The sequence below is a fragment of the Equus przewalskii genome, chromosome 17, assembly GCF_037783145.1.
Source record: "Equus przewalskii isolate Varuska chromosome 17, EquPr2, whole genome shotgun sequence".
Lineage (NCBI taxonomy): Eukaryota > Metazoa > Chordata > Mammalia > Perissodactyla > Equidae > Equus > Equus przewalskii.
Genome location: NC_091847.1, coordinates 67125724 through 67147915, shown reverse-complemented (window position 1 = coordinate 67147915; position 22192 = coordinate 67125724). Strand labels below are relative to the sequence as shown.

At 44.3% G+C, this 22192-nt stretch overlaps 1 protein-coding gene across 20 annotated transcripts in view; it reads right to left on the bottom strand.

Annotated features, from left to right (window-relative positions):
• The window catches only part of MYO1B (myosin IB), a 180822-nt gene that overhangs the window by 151126 nt on the left and 7504 nt on the right, over positions 1-22192 (bottom strand). For 3 of the 20 annotated variants that reach the window (XM_070581674.1, XM_070581680.1, XM_070581687.1), the window contains exons 1-2: positions 9841-9946; positions 8912-8968 (exon numbers count right to left, since the gene is read on the bottom strand). The exons of 11 other annotated variants lie outside the window; for them this stretch is intronic. The gene's annotated coding sequence lies outside the window, so the exon portion shown is untranslated. Of the gene's footprint in view, positions 1-8911; positions 8969-9840; positions 10067-22192 lie in introns of those variants that run through there. 6 more of the 20 variants (XM_070581682.1, XM_070581688.1, XM_070581675.1 and 3 more) reach the window with 5 other exon arrangements.

Sequence of the window (22192 nt, the reverse complement as noted above, 5' to 3'; positions counted from 1 at the left end):
AAGAGGGGTGGCTGTGTTTTCAGCCACACAGGGAAGAGTTTCATTATGTTGGTGGCAGCATTTCAGTCTCACAAGTATGGTACGAAAGGTGGATGTGAACGTTGGACAGCCACAGGAGAGAGCCACAGTAGACATTTTTTTTTAAACTATCCAATATACAGATTGCACCTAATCTCCCTTTTAGGGAATCCCCAGTTATCTTGGGATAACAAGTAACCTAGTGAGAAGTAGTGCCCAATTCCCATTCCAGAATCCAAAGGAAACAGATCTGCTCTCTCTGTACCCCAAGGAACATGGCTTATGTACAGCCACTCAGATGCTCCTGGAACTTTGAGTCGTAGGTGATGACGAACGCAGGCGGTGGGGGTTATACTCATCAGTCACTGCAGTAATAGCAGAAGCATGAAGACCAGGTGGTTCTGTGGCATGGCTTCTCCTACAGATCCTGCAGCCCAGCACTCTGGCCTTTCCTTGGTCTCTGCCTATCTCCCAAGCCTGTATCTTTCGAAGTCTTCCAACCTTTCTGCATTTCTGTCTCTACATTCTTCCTGCATTGCCAGCAACCAAGATCCTTCAGTGACATGAAAACTAAGTACAGTGGCCAAAATATAGTATTATATCACTGTTTGATCTTTATTACTATGCAAAACCTAACCTGTTTCTCCCAATCTTGGTGAAAGCAATCTACAAAATACAGCACTGGGAGAGCTTTCGGGGAACCTGGGAGCAGGGTCCCTTCAGCTAACGTGCTGATTTAGCCCAGCCACCAGCCCACCTATTGCCTCATCTCTTTCCACCTGTTCATCTATCCAAGAAAAACAAAATAAATGACCAAAATTACTACCTGTATTTTAGTGTACACCAATTCACTTTCTGGCATCTTTTGCAGTATAAAAATACCACTTAACATATTGAGAGCATCACTTCAAAAATTCCTCAAAATCCAAAAGAGAACGCAGCGTAAATATCCTATAGCATCTTAAAATGTCATCTATAACCTAACATTTAAATATAAGTAATCTACCCAGTCACCAACCTTAAATGGTAAGCCACCTACCATGTTAATGTCATCTGTGCCCAGGAATGTCCAGATCACATTCCCCAAGCCGATAGCCCCACGGAGAGACAGCCAAACCAGACGGCACATCCGTATGAAGTACATGGTCATTCTACTATTCAATATCAAAATGGAAACCCTGAAAAGCTACTCCAAATTAATCATTAACTTAATAATAACTAATAAGAGATGCAGGATAAGCTCAAACAAAACATTTGGTGGTCTCTCACATTAAGCAAAGTTGTCAGAATCACAGATGAAAACAAATGCATATTTTTAAGTTGAGATAGCTTTACTGTAGAATTTGAAAGAACATTCACAAATCAGAGGTGAGGCCACAATGATTAACAAGAATTTTTTAAATTTGAAGGAAATTTGAAAGCAAAGCCATCAAAGCCACTTGCAGGAAAACTTAATGAAAGTAGATATTTATTGCTTTGGTAATTACAAATGAGGACATTTAAAACACATCTACTATGACATCATTAGCAATACACATCGGAGGCAGCATCTTCACGGAGTCTTCTCAGCATAGTAACTACAGTTCTTATCGGACTCCAGTTCCAATTCCACTCCTTAACCTCCCTGTATGGTGTCACGTGTGCTCGTGTGCTCGACAGCCCCTCTTCTAGAGAATCAGATCCTAGATGTCAAAAGTCACACCTTATTCATCTTTATTCCCCAAAGGCACAGTGCACAGCCTCTTGCATATGGTATGCATTCAGAGAAGTACAAAGGGAAAACAAGTATGCAAATTTACGAGTGATGATTGAGTCACTCCATAACGCAGTTCTCACAGCTGCCATCAGTTGGTCTGTCACAGCCGACCAGAAGGCAAAATAATGACCCAGCCTCAAGCCACTTTGATCCACTCCTCTGAAAACATGATATTATCAACAAAGGACAGGAAACAGAATTGAGTCATTTGGCTCCCAAAGAGATCACTAATGCTTTTAAGAATAACATGAGAAACACATTTAAGTAAGAGAACCAGGCCGATGTGGCAGGATTTCATGGACAAAACAAATCTCAGCAAATCCTAATGGCAAAACAAAGGCAGAGGGGGCCAAGTCCATAGGCTGTGGATCAGTACCTAATGTGAGGGAGGAGCTAAGTGACGGAGGAGAACTGGAATTTCCTTCCTAGATCTTTCAAAAGAGGGCCAAACCTCGAGGTTAGTTAAATCTCCATTCAAGTCAGAACACCCGCCATTACAGTATGGAGTCCCGTTGGCCCCTGGCATTGTGTTAAGTGCTCTCGACACAGCGAATAATCATGGTACTTGCCCTCCCCACACGACCCCCAGGAGCTCACAGTTCAGTAAGGGAGTCAAGGCAAGAAAATAGGCCACTTCTGAAATTTCAAATGACCTTTTGAATGAGTAAAAGCAATATATGTTCACTATAGAAAAAAAAGTGTGGATGAGCTAAAAGAATATAAGCCAAATTCAACACCCTCATGCTTTAGTCTAAAGCCTTTTGAATTTATCAGAATCCTTATGGAATCAGATTTTTGTAACCAAAGAATCGCCATCATTTCTGGTTTTATATATTTCTGCTTCAAGACAGGAATGTAAAACAGATCCATAGGAGCTAGAAACTGTGGGGCTACAGCAATAATATCCCCATCACTCTTAAATTCAGCCAAACTGCATGCCCATCTGCCCCTTTATTCTTTACTTTCTCCCCTCCCCCAAATTAGCAACTCATATTATCAACAGCCTGCCCACCAATCATCTCTACCACTTGGCTGTGTCTAACATCTGAATACATGTCAAAAACTTGTATCTGCTACCATACAAAAACAAAAACAAAAACAAACCTCTTATTCCCCCTAAATTCCACAAAGTCACAACTGACTCGGTTTCTCATCCTTGTCCTCTCCCTGTCTCTTACTCCCTCCCCCTCACAGCCAATCTGTCTCATAGATTATAGCACCTTAATCACTCCCACTATCATCCCTTGCCCTCTCTTCCCCACTGTGACTGTCCTAGCGCAGCCTTCATCATTCTTCTCTGGAAGGCAACACCCTTCCAAGTGGCCTCTCTGCCTTGCCTTGCCACCACAGCCTCTGCCAGCCCTCTCCTTCCCCAACCATGGGCCATACTCCCCAACCTGCCTTTCGAAATCACCACCTGATCAGGGAAGCTCTCCTTTAAATCCTTCAACAACTCTCCTGTGTCTTTAAGCCAATATTCAAATTCCTTAGTAGATCCTCAAAAATATGAAACATAGAATTACCATATGACCCAGCAATTCCACTTCTGGGTATACGTCCAAAAGAAGTGAAAGCAGAAACTCAAACAGACATTTATACACCCATGTTCAAAGCCAGCATTATTCATAGTCAAAAGGTAGAAGCAATCCAAGTATCCGTCAACTGATAAATGGATAAACAAAATGCGGTATACACAGGCATGTGCCACCTAACATGCAGGTCAACGACAGACGGTATATACAACAGTGGTGCCATAAGGTTAGTACCACATGGGTTAGGCATGTAGCAGGCTATACCACCATAAGTTTGTGTAAGTACACTCTATGATGTTCGCATAATGACGAAATCACCTAATCAGAATGCATACTGTTAAGAGACATGTGACTGTACATACAATGGAATATTACTCAGCCTTAAAAAGGAAAGAAATTCTGACACCTGCTGCCACATGACGAACCTTGAAGACATGCTGACTGAGAAAAGCCAGTCACAAAATGACAGCGCCTGACCCCACTTCTATGAGGTACTAGAGCAGACAAATTCAGAGACAAAAAGGAGAACAGTGGTTCCCTGGAGCTGAGGGAGGAAGGAAGGGGAACTTGTTGTTTAATGGGTAAGGAGTTTCACTGTGGGAAGATGAAAAAGTTAGGGAGATGGATGGTCGCGATGGCTGCACGACAATGTGAATGTACTTAATGCCACTGAACTGTACACTTAAAAAGGTTAAAATGGTTGATTTTATGTTACATATATTTTACCACAATAAACAAATTTCCTTATCAGAGATCACATAACTCCACAGCCTGCCTTGAGCCTTCCTCCTCAGTCTCATCTCTCTCTCTGAAGTCCCCCTACCCTAGGGCAAACCTCCCACGACACACGAACATCCCAAGGCCTCTGGCAGCTCCTTCAACCAGGCCATGGCTAACTGGGCCAGGGGTGTACACCTGCCCAAACGACTCCAGCTTCCAGGATCGGGAATTAGGACAGAGACTATAGCCAGGTGGCTGCGAGCGCTGGACCAGGAAGCTCCTGTAGATGCAGGGGACGGGGTGTATCATTCAGGGGAGCCTTGCCGGGCTCCTACAGAGGAAGCCGGTCTGAGGAGAGGAAGGAAGCAGACGTGTAGAGAGAAGCAGTGATGAGGGACCACGTGGGACAGACAGGAAGGCGGCTGTAGATGCTGAGAGTGGTTCTAGCTGTAGGCCCTCGAGAGGTTCAGCTGAGCTTCTTATCTGAAATAAATCCGGCCTGACTTAACCAGTGTGAGCAGCCACTCCCCAAAGGCAGCGTGCTCCGAGCGAGCCAGAACTCCTCCAGCACAGCCGTCACTCCACATGTCGTCTCCTCCCGCTGGAGAAGGTCAGGCTCTCCCTGTGCGAAGGGCCCACCACCTGGCAGAGCGGCTGGCCCGCAGGACTCTGGGGTGCAGAGCAAATAAATGAACACACACTGGGGAGAAACAGCCCATTCTGCCTTCCAAGACTGTTCCCACCACCTCTACCCTTCCCAGCCAAGTCACAACTGGCAAAGGATCATCAGAGAGCCTCAGAGGATACACCAACAACGTGAAAGACCATCAAAGACTCAGGCTACAAACCAAAGGGCAAGACAGGTTCTCAGTATTTATCAACCTAAAGGGCAGGTGAAATGAAAAGTGCATTCTTTTTTTTTAAGATTCGCACCTGAGCTAACATCTGTTGCCAATCTTTTATTTTTTTTTTTCCCCTTCTTCTTCTGCCCAAAGCCCCCCAGTACGCGGTTGTATATTCTAGTCGTGAGTGCCTTTGGTTGTGCCATGTGGGACCTCGCCTCAGCGTGGCCTGATGAGTGATGCCATGTCCACGCCGAGGATCCGAACCGGCGAAACCCTGGGCCACTGAAGTGGAGCACGCAAACTTAACCGCTTGGCCACGGGGCCGGCCCCAAAAAGTGCATTCTTTAGGACAATTTACTCAAAGGCGATGGGGCTGGCGGGCCACACAGAGCCACACGGGGTGCTGTGCAGGGCTCCCCAGAGCATATGAGAGTGGCCCTGACAAGGATTCGTGAAACGGCTCTCGTGATGCTGATTTCCATTCCTAGCAACACACTTCCTTAGAGAAACTTCTATAAGGTGTATTGATTCATGGCATTTACTTCACCAAGTATAATTACCCAATTTTCCAATCCTTTACTCCACTGTTAAAGCCACAGCATATTGAGAGTTCCCCTCCTCTCTTTCTCTAAAGCTTTTTCTTAAGAATATTTAACACACTGCTGGTGGGATAGCTTTTGTTAGGATCTTGGATTAGGGAAGAAATAGGCCCAACTCTAGGCAATTTCCATACAGTAAATTGTTACATAAAGTAACAATATTGCCTTGTGCTCAAACTCTGGATAACACAAAGAATATTCAATTATCAGGCAACGATAAAATGGAATAGATTTGAACGGGGGTAAAAACAAACAGCTAAAAGCATATGGAAGCCCATAAGGCATAAACTGAACTCCAATCTTAAAAACCTCTGTGAATAGGATGGGCAATTAATTCAACAGTCTGGTTATCTAAGAGTTAACACCCCAAAGGGTGTCTCTGCATAAGCAGAGATGGGCCAGGACACCCAGTGTCAATGTCAAGGTTTGTTTCTGCCTGGGTTTGGAAAGGCTGGCCTTATCAACCAAAGTCATCAGACAAGACCTGGGCTGCCCCCAATCCCAAGCATAGTTCAGTTATTCAAGGTTTGAAAGATAGCATCTAGAACTTGACAACTCATAAAGTGACAGGTCAAAAAAAAAAATTGGGGGCTGGCCCGGTGGCATAGCGGTTAAGTTCATGCACTCTGCTTTGGGGGCCCAGGGTTTGCAGGCTCAGATACCAGGCACGGCCCTACACACTGTTCATCAAGCCATGCTGTGGCAGTGTCCCACATACAAAATAGAGGAAGACTGGCACAGATGTTAGCTCAGCAACAATCTTCCTCAAGCAAAAAGAGGAAAGTTGGCAAGAGATGTGAGCTCTGGGCCAATCTTCCTCACCAAAAAAAAAAAGTTTTTTCCCAACAGTAGAAATGCTGAACGTATTATCTACACTAATTAGAAGGATTTTTGAGTCAAAAATAACAGTGGCTGCTACGACAACATGGAAGGTTTTGGATTACAAGCTACAAACTATCTCTTCTGACGTATGAGCAAAATTTCTTATGATCCCAGGCAAAACCTTCTTTTAACAGAAAGAGAAATGGACCCAGGAGGTGTTGCACATCTGGTTTCTGGAAGCACCAGGGTGAGGAGGACGCTTTCCCGCCTGGTCTGAGAGTGCTCTGGCACACTTTTATATTATCCTTGAGTCTCATTCCTAAATTATCAACCTCTTCACAATACCCCATGGTTTTTAAAGAGAGGCTTCACTTCTACACCGGGAAAGAACAACCTTCTCTAGAATTTTTATGACAAGAGTTTGCCACCCGTGAGAATTCCCTTTTGATCTGCCCCAGCATGGGACAGCGCATGCTTCCGATCACAGACCCAGGCTCGAATCCAAGAGAATTCACCTCTGGAATTTGAATTTCTGATCTAAAAACTCACAAGTGACAACAGCAGGCTTATTACGCAGGCTGACTGAGAAAGCCAAGGGGTCTCTCACCAGCTAATCCTCTCCCTCCCCAACGCCCTCTTCTCCTGATCCTGAAGAGCCCCCACTGCCGCTCCTCCTGTGCTGTCTTGTGGCAAGTGTGTCAAGGTAAATAACCTAGAGAGCTGCCTCATTTGCACCAGGCATTCCACGGGTTCAGTGCACTGAGGAGGAAACGCAGCCAACATCACTGTCCCCACTGTCATTTCCCGGAGGAAGCTCTGCAGAGTCATGGCACGAACAGCTGCCAAAGGGCAGGGCAACTCCAGAGACTGTCACCCACACCCAAGACTAGCTCTGAAAGCCAACCCCAGCCTTCCAGCTGCCCCTACCCCACCACCTGGCACCCCTCACCAGCCAAAATCCTAGAAGGTCTAGAACAGACAGCAAGCAGTCCCGGCTTTGGGGGGAACCTATGGTCAAGCTCTCCAAGTCACACTGGATGTTATGAGCATTCATGAGCTAACGTCTGAAAAGGGCTACGCGTTCCTGCGGGACAAGGTGGCCAAAAACTATAAAGCTCTCTCACAGCCAGAAACACAAACTCAGCTGCACGTGGGACGTGCTAATTATAACCCACAGACTTCTCAATTCGTTCCCTCAAGGCGGATAAAAAAATTCCAAGAAGTCGAATGTGTTTAGATTGGCAAGCCCAAGACCCTGGGACCCCTAGGTGACCGTAAACCTGCTCGCTAGGACCGGCACACCCGAGGCACTGATCTGCTCCTGGCCACTGCACAGACCCCCAGCACACCAGTGATTATTAAACTGAACACAGACACCAGGGGAAAGCCAACTTTCCTTCCACATGAACTGGCTTGCTAATCAGAGGGTCCCAATCTCACCCCACAAGCTAATGTCCTCACCCATGTCCTCCTGTCCCTTGAGCCCTCCTTGTGCTTACCCGGCTTGTAGATTCATTCTCTCTGCTCTTCCCCCTGATCAGAGCACCCGGTCACTCCAGGTACTCCCCGATTATTAAAAGTTCAGTGATGTGCACCTGGCAGGCACTCACACAGGGCTCCCTATCCCCGCCAGTTTTGGGGGGCCCTAGAGATGGGTTTTTGAAGACAACTGGCTGAACAGAGACACTCACATAAAATAGCCCGGAGTACACCAAGCAGGACTACCTTCTTTAAAAAAGGCACCTTCCCGTCATTCAGGGGCTTTTCAGGGACAACGGGAGGACATGTGTTGAATTTAGGGCACTCTTCTTGTTCTCTGGGCTAAGGAAACGAGTTCTCTCTCAGGGAAACATCAGCTGTGCATTCTGCCACAGACCGCAGAGGTTAGCATGACTACCACCGGGGCTCCAGAAAAAACCCTAGTCTGCAGCTGGCCCACAGTGAGACCCTGGGCACACCGCCAACTCTGAGCCTCGGCTTCCCCACAACAGGGTCGAATACATCAGCTCCTAAGAACCTGTCCCAGCTTCCATCATTATTGATTCAACAAAAAAGGCTCAACTTGGGACTGACTGAGTTCCTTCATTTTGAGGTAGGCATGCATCTTGGGCCTGGTTATAAAGAACGTTAAAAACCAAAAATGCCAGTAAGAATCTTTCTCAATGACATGTACTCAGCGGTAAAGGAAAGCAGCTCTCTTTATTCTGACCTCACCAGCAAAACTTGTAAGAACCACACACGCACAAAAAGACACGCACAGAATCAACAGGATCCTCGTAAGCAAAGGCATCGAGGCGCGTGTGGAGGTGCTCTCTGTGTTGTTTCCAGCCACACAGTCAGCTGCAAAATGCCACTGGATATTTTAATAAATTAATCTAGTTATGAAAGCAAAAAAGGGTCTAAAGATTACAAATTAAGATATCTATACAATAAAGGAAAATATGTGTCACTCAACAGTGCATCTTCGGTACCTTTGTGTGCATGGTTAAAAAAAAGTTTTTTAAAATAATAAAAATTCAGAAGCTTCCTCCAGCAACACTCACTAAAATAGAGTCTAATAAACTACGTAATCAAAGGGAGAGATGTTTACATTTACATTAGGATTTGATGAATGTTTACCAGTTGAGAAGTGATCAAACAAAATTCGCGAAGATGTTCCCCAAAGACAGTGATGATCTAAAGTGAGAAGGCAAAGTCCTTTGTCATTTAAAAAGAATTTTTAAAGAAAACAACTACATCACAGTGGGTTACCTCACCTAAGCTGATTAAAATCAACAGTCGTATTAGAATTTAGGAGTATTTTCTGTTTTTCTAGTTTTCCTAACGTTGGAAGCATTACTGAATGTAAAATCAAATGCACCATGTTACCTATCTTACATAGCTCTAAATACATTTTAAAGTATTTATGAAGAACTAAAACATATACTGAACTGCAAATCATGCCATAACTAAATCATCTTTTTAAGTCACAGATTAAAATGTTTACAAAAACATATGTTTATTAAATTTAAACTCGTAAATGTTAACTAAATTTGAGCAATAGTTCTGTTAATTTCCAAAAGTTCTGTAGGATACAGAAATTATTTCATATACTTATATAAGGATACATACATATACATGCCCCCCCAACACACACACTTTTTTCCCCTTGAATATAGTACACACTTATCCTGTAACGCTATACAAACATCAATTTTTAAAGCTAATCAGTTTGACCATGTAGAAACATACAATAGATTTTCCCAAGCAAAATTTTGCTAAGAAATTAAATATTCAATAGTGAACTACATGGTATATTCCCGATTAAGAAAAGTTTATTTCCTTCTACAAGTGGTTTATGAAAAAAAGGTTTTTAAAAATCACATTATTATATTGTAAATCATCAAATTAAAATGCATAAAAACTCAAAATTTACAATCCACCCTTAATCACGTCTCTCAATATGTAGGGAGGTTGGTAGACAGACACACAGATTCAAAAACCACAGAGAGTTCTTTTTAAATGACATAATTATAAGGCCCCCTCGTTCAGAAATTAAAACTGCTCACCAACTTTTCTTCTCCATTGTTTTTTCCACCGATTTAACCAGCACTTTAGCATTCAGTTCATATGAAAGGGAGAGACAAACATTCGTTGTGACAGGGAGAACACACTAAGTACAACAAATATTTTGCACACAGATAAGGAGGGAAAAGTAGGTCACTACCCAGGGGCTGGGAAGAGGCGGTTCACCCAGAGCCGTATTCCGGGACTCGGCCCGGCGCACTTTCCTCCAGCCACACCTCCCGCACAGGCAGGGGAGGAGAAGGGATGAGACAGCTACCACTTCCAGGCACCTGCAATCCAGCAGGGGAAAGAAAATACATAAGAGGAACGTAACTAATAAAACCAGTGCTCACGTAAGGCAGAGGACTCACCTTAAAAAGAGGGATACAGAGACTACCGTTTATGCTCCGAGGTGGAGCTGTTATCAGGGCGTAGGAGGATCAGAGAAGGATGGCTGGAGAGGCGAAACTTGACCTTGACTTTTGATGATGAGTGGGATGTGGTTAGACAGAAAAGAACTTTAAAGCAAGAAGTACAGAACATATTCAGAAGATAGTGACTAGGCAGAATGGCAGCAGGGGAGAGCTGGTGTAGGGCTCTGGCAGGCCCTGATGCTAGGAAGAAAGGTAAGCTGAGGCAAGACTGGGAGTCTGAGCTAAGGGGCTCAGAGTGTGGGAGTGGCGGGGAGTGCGTGGAGAGGAGAGGGCAGCATTACACAGCCTATCGCCTATGTCTGAGCTGCAGTCATCACAGATGTCGGTGCTTCCAGAAGGCAACAAGTGTGACTGAGAGTCACCAATGGAAAATAAAACTGAGGACCGCCATTACAGAAGATGAGGAGTCATCAAAAAAAATTCCAAGCAGGGACAGAGACAACAAAAAATTTAAATGAGGTTTAATCAAGCGATAGTCTAAATTAGTTGGGAGAGAGATTAGAAGCAGGGAGTAGGACTGCTCTGTGCAGTTGTTCGGTTGGGCACTGCATACAAGTGGGCCAGCCAAGGGCGAAAATGGGGACTGACATCAAGTTGAGTTCCTGGGGGGCAGTGTTTGCCCTGAAGAGTACCCTTTTTCTAACTGCATACAGGCATCGTACAAGCTAGCAATTCTACGAAGGCTGAGAGAGGGGAGGAAGCTGCAGAAGAAAAGTTGGAAGCCAGCAGAGGTTGGTCCACAAGATTTAAGGAGAGAAGCTGTCTCCATAACAGCAAAGTGAAGCAGCAAGTGCTGAGGGAGAAGCTGCAGCAAGTTATCCAGATCAAGCTAAGATCATTCAAGAAGGTGCCTACACTAAACAGCAGATTTCCAATACAGACAAAACAGCTGTATACTGAAAGAAGAGGCCACCTAGGACTTTCATAGCTAGAGAGGAGAAGTCAATGCCTGGCTTCAAAGGCCAGGCTGACTCTCTTGTTAGGGGCTAATGCAGCTAGTGCCTAAGTTGAAGCCAATGCTCACTTACTATTTCGAAACTTCTAGGGCCCTTAAGAATTATGCTAAATCCACTCTGCCTGTGGTCTATAAACGAAAGAACAAAGCCTGGATGACAGCACATCTGTTTACAACATGGTTTACTGACTATTTTAAGCCCACTGTTGAGACCTACTGCTCAGAAGACTCCTTTCAAAATATTACCGCTTACTGACAATGCGCCTGGTAACTCAAGAGCTCTGATAGAGATAGGCAAGGAGATAAATGTTGTGTTCACACCTGCTAACATCCATTTTGCAGCCCACAGGAATAATTTCAACTTTTCAAATATTATTATTTAAGAAATACATTTTGTAAAGCTATAGATGCCATAGATAGTGATTCCTCTGATGGGTCTGGGCAAAATAAATTGAAAACCTTCTGGAAAGGAGTCACCATTCTAGACGCCATTAAGAACATTCATGATTCATGAGAAGGGGTCAAAATATCAACATTAACAGGAGTTTGGAAGTTGACTCCTACCCTCACGGATGACTGTGAGGGCTTCAAGACTTCAGCAGAGTAAGTAACTGGAGATGTGGTGGAAACAGCAAAAGAACCAGAATTAGAAGGGGAGCCTGGGGGCCAGCCCCATGGTGCAGTGGTTAAGTTGGGCATGCCCAGGTCCACGGGTTCAGATGCCAGGCACGGACCTACACCACTTGTCAATCATGCTCTGGTAGTGACCCACATATAAAACAGAGGAAGACTGGCACAGATGTTAGCTCAGGGCTAATCTCCCTCAGCAAAAAAATGACTTTAAAAAAACAAATAGGGGCCGGCCCAGTGGTGCAGCGGTTAAGTGCGCAGGTTCAGCTTCGGCAGCCCAGGGTTCACTGGTTCAGATCCCGGGTGCAGACATGGCACTGCTTGGCACACCATGCTGTGATAGGCATCCCACGTATAACGTAGAGGAAGATGGGCATGGATGTTAGCTCAGGGCCAGTCTTCCTCAGCAAAAAGAGGAGGATTGGCAGTAGTTAGCTCAGAGCTAATCTTCCTCAAAAAAAAAAAAACCCAAAGAAGTAGACCCTGAAGATGTAACTGAATTGCTGTAATCTCACGATAAAACGTTAACAGATGAGGAGTTGCTTCTTATGGATAAGCTAAGAAAGTGGTTTCTTGAGATGGAATCTACTCCTGGTGAAGATGCTGTGAAGATTGTTGAAATGACAACAAAGGATTTAGAATACTACATAAACTTATTTGATAAAGCAGTGGCAGGGTTTAAGAGGACTAACTCCAATTTCGAAACAAGTTGTGTCATTGGTAAAATGTTACCACACAGCATCACATGCTACAGAGAAATTTTTCGTGAAAGGAAGAGTCAATCAATGTGGCAAACTTCAGTGCTGTCTTATTTTAAGCAATTGCCACAGCCACCCCCCTTCAGCAACCACCTCCCTAACCAGTCAGCAGCCATCAACATCAAGACAAGATCCTCCACCAGCAAAAAGATTACAACTCGCTGAAGGCTCAGATGATGGTTAGCAGCTTTTAGCAATAAAGTATTTTTTAATTAAAGTACATATATTGTTAATTTAGACATAATGCTATTGCACACTTAACAGACCACAGTACATTGTAAACATAACTTTTATATGCACTGAGAAACCAAAAAATTTGTGTGACTTGCTTTATTGTGATACTCGCTTTATTGCTGTGGTGTGGAACCAAACCCGCAATATCTCCAAGGTGTGCCTGTATGTCCACTGACTGTGGTACCCAGTGGTCTTTCTTTTATAAACCATCCTTATGGTATCATCTGCCAGGTCCAATGCCTTTAAAGAATGGTGAGGCTCAGAGACACCTGGGAAGCGACGTAGGGTAGCCCACGTTGCTCTTGACACATGCTTGGCACCCCTCTCTACGGAAGCATTGTACATCCCCGCCTTGCTGAATGCAGGCCTATCACTATACAGGCTTCGCAGCAGCCTTTCCCGCTGCCGCAGGGATCAGCATTACTCCAGAGGGGGCTGCTCCATCAGGCTGTGTCCCGGAGTAAGGACGAGGACAACGTGGGGCAGAGCCCACATCTGACCTACAAGGGACACACAGTGAGTGTGGATTATTGCTTTGAGCCACTAAGATTCTCAGGCACTACACAGTCACAACTTAACCTACCTATCCTGAATGACCGACAATATTAGTGAGAATACGTTTATTTGATGAGCCCCCAAATCCTTTACAGCTATCTCAGCCACTCTTAACTCGGCTGCAATCATGTTCAGAAACTTGCTCTTATCAGGTGGTTTCCAAAACATTCAAGAGAATTTTCATAGAAATAACTCTTTTTGTACATATATTTTAAATCATTATATTAAACTATAATAAGTACACCAGCCATAAGCAGGTTTGGGAATAAACACAGTTGAGTCTGGATAAGCATCCACCTCTACTGGTGGGAAGAGAAACTCGAGAACACGCTACAGGGGAGCCCCTAACTTTGAGCATTTAGTGTGTTACAGGCATCAATTGACATATTTTACAGAGGAAAAGAACACCGTCTAATCCAGCAAGTCTGACGGTCACTAAGAGCTTGCAACCTACTGTTTCCTAAAGCTGTGAGCCTAGACTATTATAAGAATGAACAGCACTATCATATTGCCAGGTTAAAAATCTGGTTGGTTTTTCAAACCTATATCCAACTGTCATATTTATTCTGTCCCAAATGTACAGTCAGAATTGCTTTAGTCACTTAAGAAAGCACAAAAATAACATTTCAAACCCACAACCAGACAGAGTCAAGAGGACAAAGTCACATGTCATTCCAGTAGCCTGCCTCTTAAAGACAGAAAGAACACATAAGTTGCTATTAAAAACTAAATTTGAGCTTCATACTTTAAAATTACATACTTCTTTAAAATTGTCGACAGAGATAAACGTTCCTCTCAAGGTTGCCTAGCAAAATCTGGAGGCTTCTATTTTAGGTAGCCAAATAGTAAATCTATCCAGAATTTACATCCTTTTAGAATCTGATAGTCAGCCTCTTCAATAAAAATATGAACTTTGATGTAGAAATCACATTGATATATTTCAAAAGACTAGTGAGAGAAACACCATGTAAATACATATACACCAGAAACCCCCAAACCAACCACAGTTTAAATAACATATATTCACAAGTCAACCCGACCCCTTCACCCATACCATGCGTGTGAAGGCGCCCTCCTCAGCATGAAACAGGACAACCTGAACCTCTACCTAGCTGTAATTCCAAAAAGAGAAAGGATATCTGGGGGGGAAAAAAGGTAAGAATACCTTATCTACCAAAATCATTCCGCCCCAGACTCTACAGGAATAGCTACCCACTCAGTCTCATTTTAACCAAGGTAGGCTCCTGAAAAAGAAGGAACCCAAAACCAAACTCTAGGGAGAAAAACATTAACTTGTACGGTATGAGGTGAGCTCAAATATAAATTTTTACTGAACCTTGACCTAAAATCGTTGTTCCCACTAAGTTGTTCTTTTTTTTTTAACTGAGATGAGCAACCATGAGGACAGGATTACAAAATTTAGTCTTATCATTAAATAAAATTTATCACCGAGTTAACCTGACACGAACATTACGCCTGGGAGAACAATTACTTTGCTCCAGGAGATTGGGTTCTAAGGGAGGAGGAGATGAAGACAGAAAGATGAAGCGATTCCAGGAAGAGAAGAGCGCCCATGCCCAAACGCTGCGGAACCCGGACACCAAGGGACCAGGAGAAGATGAGGGGTGAGACCAGAACAGCACAGGTCACTGAAGCCAAGGGACAGGAGTGTGATGAGGACGAGCAGATGGTCAATAGGGTGGAGAAGGAGAGAGCACGGGGCAAGGAGGGAGACAAGTGGGTCATCAGGCTCAGAATCCATCTGTTAGGGGCTGAACTGTGTCCCCTTCAAAATTTGCTGTGTCCCCCCCCCCCACCACCAAAATTCCTATGTTGAAGCCCTAACCCCTAGTACCTCAGAATGTGACTGTACTTGGAGGCAGGGCCTTTAAGAGGTAATTAAGTAAAAAGGAGACCAGTAGGGTGGGCCTTAATCCAACAGGACCAAATGAGGACACAGCCAGAAGGTGGCCATCTACAAGCCAAGGAGGGAGGCCTCAGAAGAAACTGATCCTGCCCACACCTCCAGCCTCCAGAACCGTGAGAAAATAAACTTCTGTTGTTTACGCCCCCAGTCTGTGCTATTTTGTTACGGCAGCCCTAGCACACCAATACACCATCCTACAACCCCTTCTAGCAACTGCCTAGCTCTGTCTCTTCCTCCACAGCTAAGGTTTCCGACACGGCCCACCTTTGACAATGGCCACCCTTCCTTGGCACACACCATTGAAACAGCCTGTCACCACCTGTTTGCTGCCCACTGGACTCCCTCCTTGAACCTCTCTCCCGCCCTGGTTTCCATGTGGCCATTTCGTCCTGGCTGTCCACTTCTCACCTCCATCACTCCTTATTTTCCTTAGCAGCTTCTCCTTCCTCTACTCCTCATAAAATCACGTTCCCCAGAGTTCTATTACCCACCGTCCTCTTTTCGTACTCCACCCTCTAAGCAATCCTAACAATACCCACAGCCTCAACCACACCTAGATGCTGGTTCCCTTCATGCGCACCTCAGGCCCTGGCTTGTCCCTCAGCTCCAGGCTCTGCATTACAATGGTCTGTTGAACCTCACTCACCGCCTGGAGGCCCCACAGCCCAGACGGAACCGTTCCCTTCAGGCTGTCTGTGCCAGCCATTCCAGACATCACACAGGCCACAAACTTGGGACTCAGCCCTGACTCCCATTTTCCCCGACCCTCCAAGCCAGTCACTATATCCAACCCCACCCCCCTGATTTAAAAGGGGTATACCAAAATGTTCACAACAATCTGTGGCCCAACCATCTCGTTCTCAATACCTATTGTCAGACAATCATCCAAAACACAGAAAAGGTTACATGTACAAAAACGTTCATCACAGTATTATTTACAACAGCAAAGTGGCAAAAACAACTCAAATGCCCAGTAACAAAGGGATCCTTTGAAAAATTATGGTACTCGGTAGAATAATATACAACCATAAAACTTATTTCCAAAAACTATGCAGCAACATAGAAAATATTTATTACAATCATTTTAAACCATACACATAAAAAGTTTGGAAAGGAATGTTCGGGAATGACCACAGTTGATGTTTTAGAGTAGCTGGCTCAAGAAATGTCTTTTTTAAATCCATTTTCCAAACTTTCTATAACGTTCTTAAGATGATTCTCTAGTACAAAATATCCAAGAGAGAGTTCTAGTAATCTTGGGCTTTCTGAATCGCTTGGTTGCAGCAGAAACGGGAAAGGTTACTCCAGAATTCCCTTCAGTTGCCATTCCACCACCACGCTACCTCTGTGGCAACATCCAATGCAAACTCCCAAAAAATAAAGTCTCTCCCTAAATCCTATTATCCCTGTAGCCCTCAGCATGAGATCCTAAAAGCTGATTCTTTCAAGAAATCCAACTGGACATACAAACAGCTGCACAATGGCGGAACTGGGCTCCCAACACCTGCCACAGTTATGAACTGTTCTAGGAAGAAGAGATCGCCACGCGCAAGCTTGCTGCCAAGAGAGCGTGTGGAAAGCTGGCAGCCGAGTCAGGGGGTGAGGCCGCCTCCACATCCAACGTCTGACAGGCTCGCTGACTGCCAGATAAGGAAGGGGCACCTTCTCCATCCAAGGAGGAGAGAAGTTGTCCACTACTCCATCCTAGAGTCCAGGAGATACCCATCAGGACACCTCTAAGGACGTAAAATGGTACAAGTCTCCTTGAACAACTACCTGTACTTTCTCGTTTGTTTTTTAGATTGGCAACAAAAGGCAAGTATTAAGACTGGGCTGACAGTTTTTCCATTATTTCTTCAATAACTCATGCCCTACTCTTGGCATGACTCAGCTCAACCCAACACACTTCTCCTCCTCCTCCTTCACATGTTGGCGTACACGAAGTGACACAGGCCACAGCCACAAACGTGACACAACAGCATGCCCACACCTATATGGGTCTGCGAGAAAACCTGACCATCAGTGGAGGGCCCACAGACCTTCTACAAGCTGTTCCGTACTCCAAAGTGGGGTAGATGCTGTTTCTAATTTAAAGAATTCCTGTGACAAACCCTTTTGAAAAGTAAATACTGAATCCTAGTAACACCCATTCTATAAATTCAGGTTTTACTGTAACTGTACCAGACTTCCTTACAGCAGAGAAAGAACGCTCATAAATATTTATGTTATGTCCAAATTAGGCCTTTGTGGTTGGAGAGGAAAAACATTATAAAATGTGGAAAAAGCTTTAGGAAGGCATCACCTTATTTAAATGCCCTCAACTAGATTTTACCTTCAAGTGTGAAATCTCCTTAAAATTAGCAATATTTCTCAAGTAAACAGCTCTTCTGCTGATGCCAGGCAACATCGCTGTCATACCTTCTTTGAAATCTGTGTCAGTATTATTTTGAGATACCGACGGGATGGCCCCACTTAAGAATAAACTCCAGTAGACACAACAAACTTAGCTGGAAAGCCTGTTTCTCCACTCACAATTATACAAGACAAGGCGCACGAAAGGAAAGCTGGGAAGCTCAACGTAATCAAAATCAACGGGCTTTTGAGGGCATGTGTCAGATTTGGCAAAGTTTTCTTCGTCAAAAATGTATTTTAGGGTTCAGCCGCGTGGCATAGTGGTTAAGTTCAGTGCACTCCGCTTTGGAGGCCCAGGTTCACGGGTTTGGGTCCCAGGCATGGACCTACACCACTCGTTGGCGATGTTGTGGTGGTAACCCATGTATAAAGTGGAGGTGGACTGGCAAGTGGAGGTGTTAGCTCAGGGCTACTCTTCCTCAAGCCAAAAAAAAAGAGGAAGATTAGCAACAGATGTTAGCTCAGGGCTACTCTTCCTCAGCAAAACAAAAAAACAAACAAGTATTTTGGTAATTTTCCAGAATTTTGTTCTTCAAGTTTGAAAAGTTTAAAAATTCTGACACATACCAAAATGGTAGCCACACAGACAACCCTAAGCAAAATAGGTAAAGAGGAAAAACTTAACTTCTACATTCCCTCGATCTTCCCTTCCTTTCAGCCTCCCAGTCCCCTAAGATTGCCAGTGCTTTTAGGAGGCCATGGACACCCAGAGTTTAGTGAGTGGGTTAGTTAGTAAGTTAAGTAATTAATTAATCCTAGGTGCGAATAAATGAAAATCAACAACTTAGATTTTTGAGGGTAAAAAGTGACATTTATTTTTACAATTAAAAATACGAAATAAAATTTACTCTTTCCTTTGAATTGTAGAAATGTGTGCATCACTTTTGCACGACAGCAAGTAAAGGAGAAAGATGGGGTATTGAAAAGAGAAGTTTTCAAGGGCGAGGGGAGAAAGAAGAGACGGAAAGAGACTGACAGATGGCCAGAGGCCCACTCGGGGAGTGCAGGAAGAAACAAAAAGGGAAAGAAAAACCCAAAGCAAGACATGACAGAAAAAGAAACACTCAAAGCAAGAAGAGTGTCACAAGGAATCACATCCCCATCTTCTAACTTTCCGGGATCCTTCTGCCGAAGATCTTCAAATACTGTTACATTTCTGCAACTATAAGAATAAAGGGGAAAGCACCCCGCCTGCGAATGGGGTACTTCACTGGCATGGGGTACTTCGCAGGAATAGGGTACCAATTAGAGCAGGCCAACCCAGGCGTCCCAGCCTCTCCTGCCTTACGGAGTGATCCACTTGGGCAACCGCCAGCCTGACCTTTTTCATAATATTTTATTTTACTATCATTAGTACAGAGGTAACACAACTAGATTACAGAAAATCTGGAAAAGAGGTGTAAAAGGACAATTCACCCCAATCTACCACAGCAACACAATCGCTGTTAACGTTTTGGTTTATTTCTCCACCATCTTTCTTCCCACTTATTTTTCAGAGGAGTAACCAGAGTCCCGTAACAAATCATAAGTTACATGCACTGCTTGGATCCAAACAGAGCTGAGTATCTGGTGGGGGGAGGAGGAACCCCAGGAATCCATTTTCACGAAGACTGAGGAGCAGAGGAATGATAACTAACATTTCCTCTGAGCGCTGGCTGTGTCTGACACTATTTATTGCAGGGGCATACGCCACACGTTAACGCGTTTAATCCCAACGACAAGCCAAAGAAGGCTCTTTCATTACCCACATTTTGCAGATGAGAAAACGGAAGCAAGGATTAAGCTCCATGCCCAAGGACAGGGGGACTACTAAGCAGAAGACTCAAGTTCCAAAAATAATACCCTCTCCAGAGCCCAGTCCATAACCACTGCACCACACTGTCTCCCACCGAGGCAAGGACTCATCTCCTTATAAGAAAGAACAAGGTTCAGGGGCACGTGCCCCAGGTGCAGAGCATCAATGACCAAAGAGCAACGATTCTAGGTGGATGAGGTGTGTCTAACTCAGACAAGATGCCTCCCACCCAACCCACGTTACTGCCGAGCCCTCAGTGTGCACTTGGAGAAGGTACCGAAGGGCAAAGGGAGAGGGCTGAGGCACTGGAAGAGCCAAAGGTGGTTCTGCTTCAAGACCCCTCCCAGGAAAGGCAGAGAGGGCTTCTCCCAAATTAGGAGCAACGCCCCAGTCCATTAGTGCAGAGCCCAGGATGCTGACGCGCCCAGCAGCGGCCAGTGCTGGGGCAATCCCGGTACTCAGAGCAGGGTGGACAGAGCTGGGACTAGGGGATGGGCAACAGCCCCATTCAAGCCCCATCACAGAGGCAGCTCTCTTAAGTCCGGCAGTTTCAAATGAGGAGGAAGGGGAACACACCAACCAAAAATAAATATTTTCATGTCATCATAATTTAAACACAATTAAATACCACTATGATGATGATTTACTAAGAAGTAATAACTTGATTTAAGTCATTGATTATTAAAATGTCCATCCATCTACCATTAAGAGCAGAGCCCCACCTGAGGGCTTCTGAGCCCATTTCTCGCTGTCTGGACAGCTCTTCCATCCTGCTCCTCTAGCACCAACTCATCCTTCAGGCATCTGTGTGAACATGTTTCCTCAGACAAGCCCTTGCTGTACCCCCAATATAAGTTCTCCTCTCCCCACCTTTCTCACTCTCACAGCCGCCTGTCCTTTTCCTTCACAGCGTCTGTCACAATTCACTATGTCGTAAGTATCTGCATTCATTTCTGCAGTCCCTCTCCCCTCATACTCCATGAGAGCAGAAACCACATCTGCTCTGTTCACCACTAAAGACCCAGTACCTAGAACAGTGCCTGGCACATACTAGCCATCCAAACGTTTGATGAATGAATAAATGAATGCACAACCCCCTGACTCTAAAAGTATTATATATCATTTTAAAAGTAAAGCGAATCGTGACATTTCCATGACAGGTTGTTATTTCATGCTCTATTAGAAAAGCTGCCTGACTTCAGGTTTCCATGGCAAACACAAGTTTAAACGTGAACTCGATCAATTAAGAAGCATCAATACACAAATACAAAATCAATCCCATTCTTGGACACCAGCAACAGCAGCCAAAAATGTGTTAAACCATTCCATTCACAATGACCGCAAAAACCATAAAGCACCTCGGCACAAATCTAACAGATGTGAAAGACTTTTACACAGAAAATTACAAAATTTCATTGAAGGACATAAAAGACCTAAATAAATAAAGAGTTATATCAGGTTGCAGATGGGGAGCCATGAAATCATAAAGACGTCAATACTTCCTGAATTCTATATAGATGCAATGTAATTCCAATAACACAAAATTTAAAAGCAAAATAAGCCACATGCTGGAATAACACGTGCCAGTTAACCCGTGTGGAGGGAGAGAGAAGAACGTGACGTGCGTGTGGTGCATCAACTGACACAAATATGGAAAACGGCATTCTGTGTGAATTCCAATAATTTAACTGTTATGTGTGTGCAATGTGACTTCCAATATTTTGTCTGTTTCAAATATTTTTTTTAAGTTATGATAGAGTAAATGCTGTAAGTTCAGAAGCGCAAGAGTCTGGAGGAAACTGACAGAGAAGATGGGAACAAAGCTGGGTTGTGAAAGATGTGTGGGTGCGACAGGTCGAGAGGGCTGCTGCGGTGAAGAAAAACAACGAGGTAAAAAAGCGTAAGACACATTTGAGGGCGAACCAAGTGTGGCTCACACAGAATACATATTCCCATAGAAAGCCAGAGAGCGATGGATCTAGAAACGGTACAATGAAGTGACTACAGCAGTGTTATCTATGTAACGATGCCCCCAAAAAGTGACACAATGGTCACATAAGTTGGGACATGTGCATACTACAGCTCCCTCCTAGAGATTCACAGTGCAAAGTCACAAATAAAAGGCTGTGAAAGTCCGTCTGCTAAGAAACCTTTTTAAATGTTGTTTAACCAACACCTACTTAGCCAAGGAACCCTTTTTTACACTAATATCAACTCACTTTATGGGTTTTTTCCCCAACCTACTAACTTGTCATGGAACAACCCACTTTGGGAAATGCTGCGTTCTAGGAACCCAGCCTTCTAAAGGTGTGACCCACAACTGAGGCTTCAGGATTTGAAAATAAAAGGCAAATAGATGAGACAACAGTCAACCAAACACAGCAACTGATGGAATGGACGTAAGGATCACAGAAGATAGAGAAGCAGGCGATGCTTCCGAAATCCAAAGTTAAGATGATGACAGGAATGCTATTAGCATACACAGCGAAGTCAAAAAGGACGGACTGGGAGGTGATGGGCACTAAGCCTGGATTTAGATGGGTTTGGGGAGACAGTGAGATGTTCCCCTAGAATGAAAACCGAGCACGAAGTTAAAAGACTTGGGGTCAAGTTCCCAAGTCTGTCCCCGGTTAACTCTATGAGCCCCAGCAGGT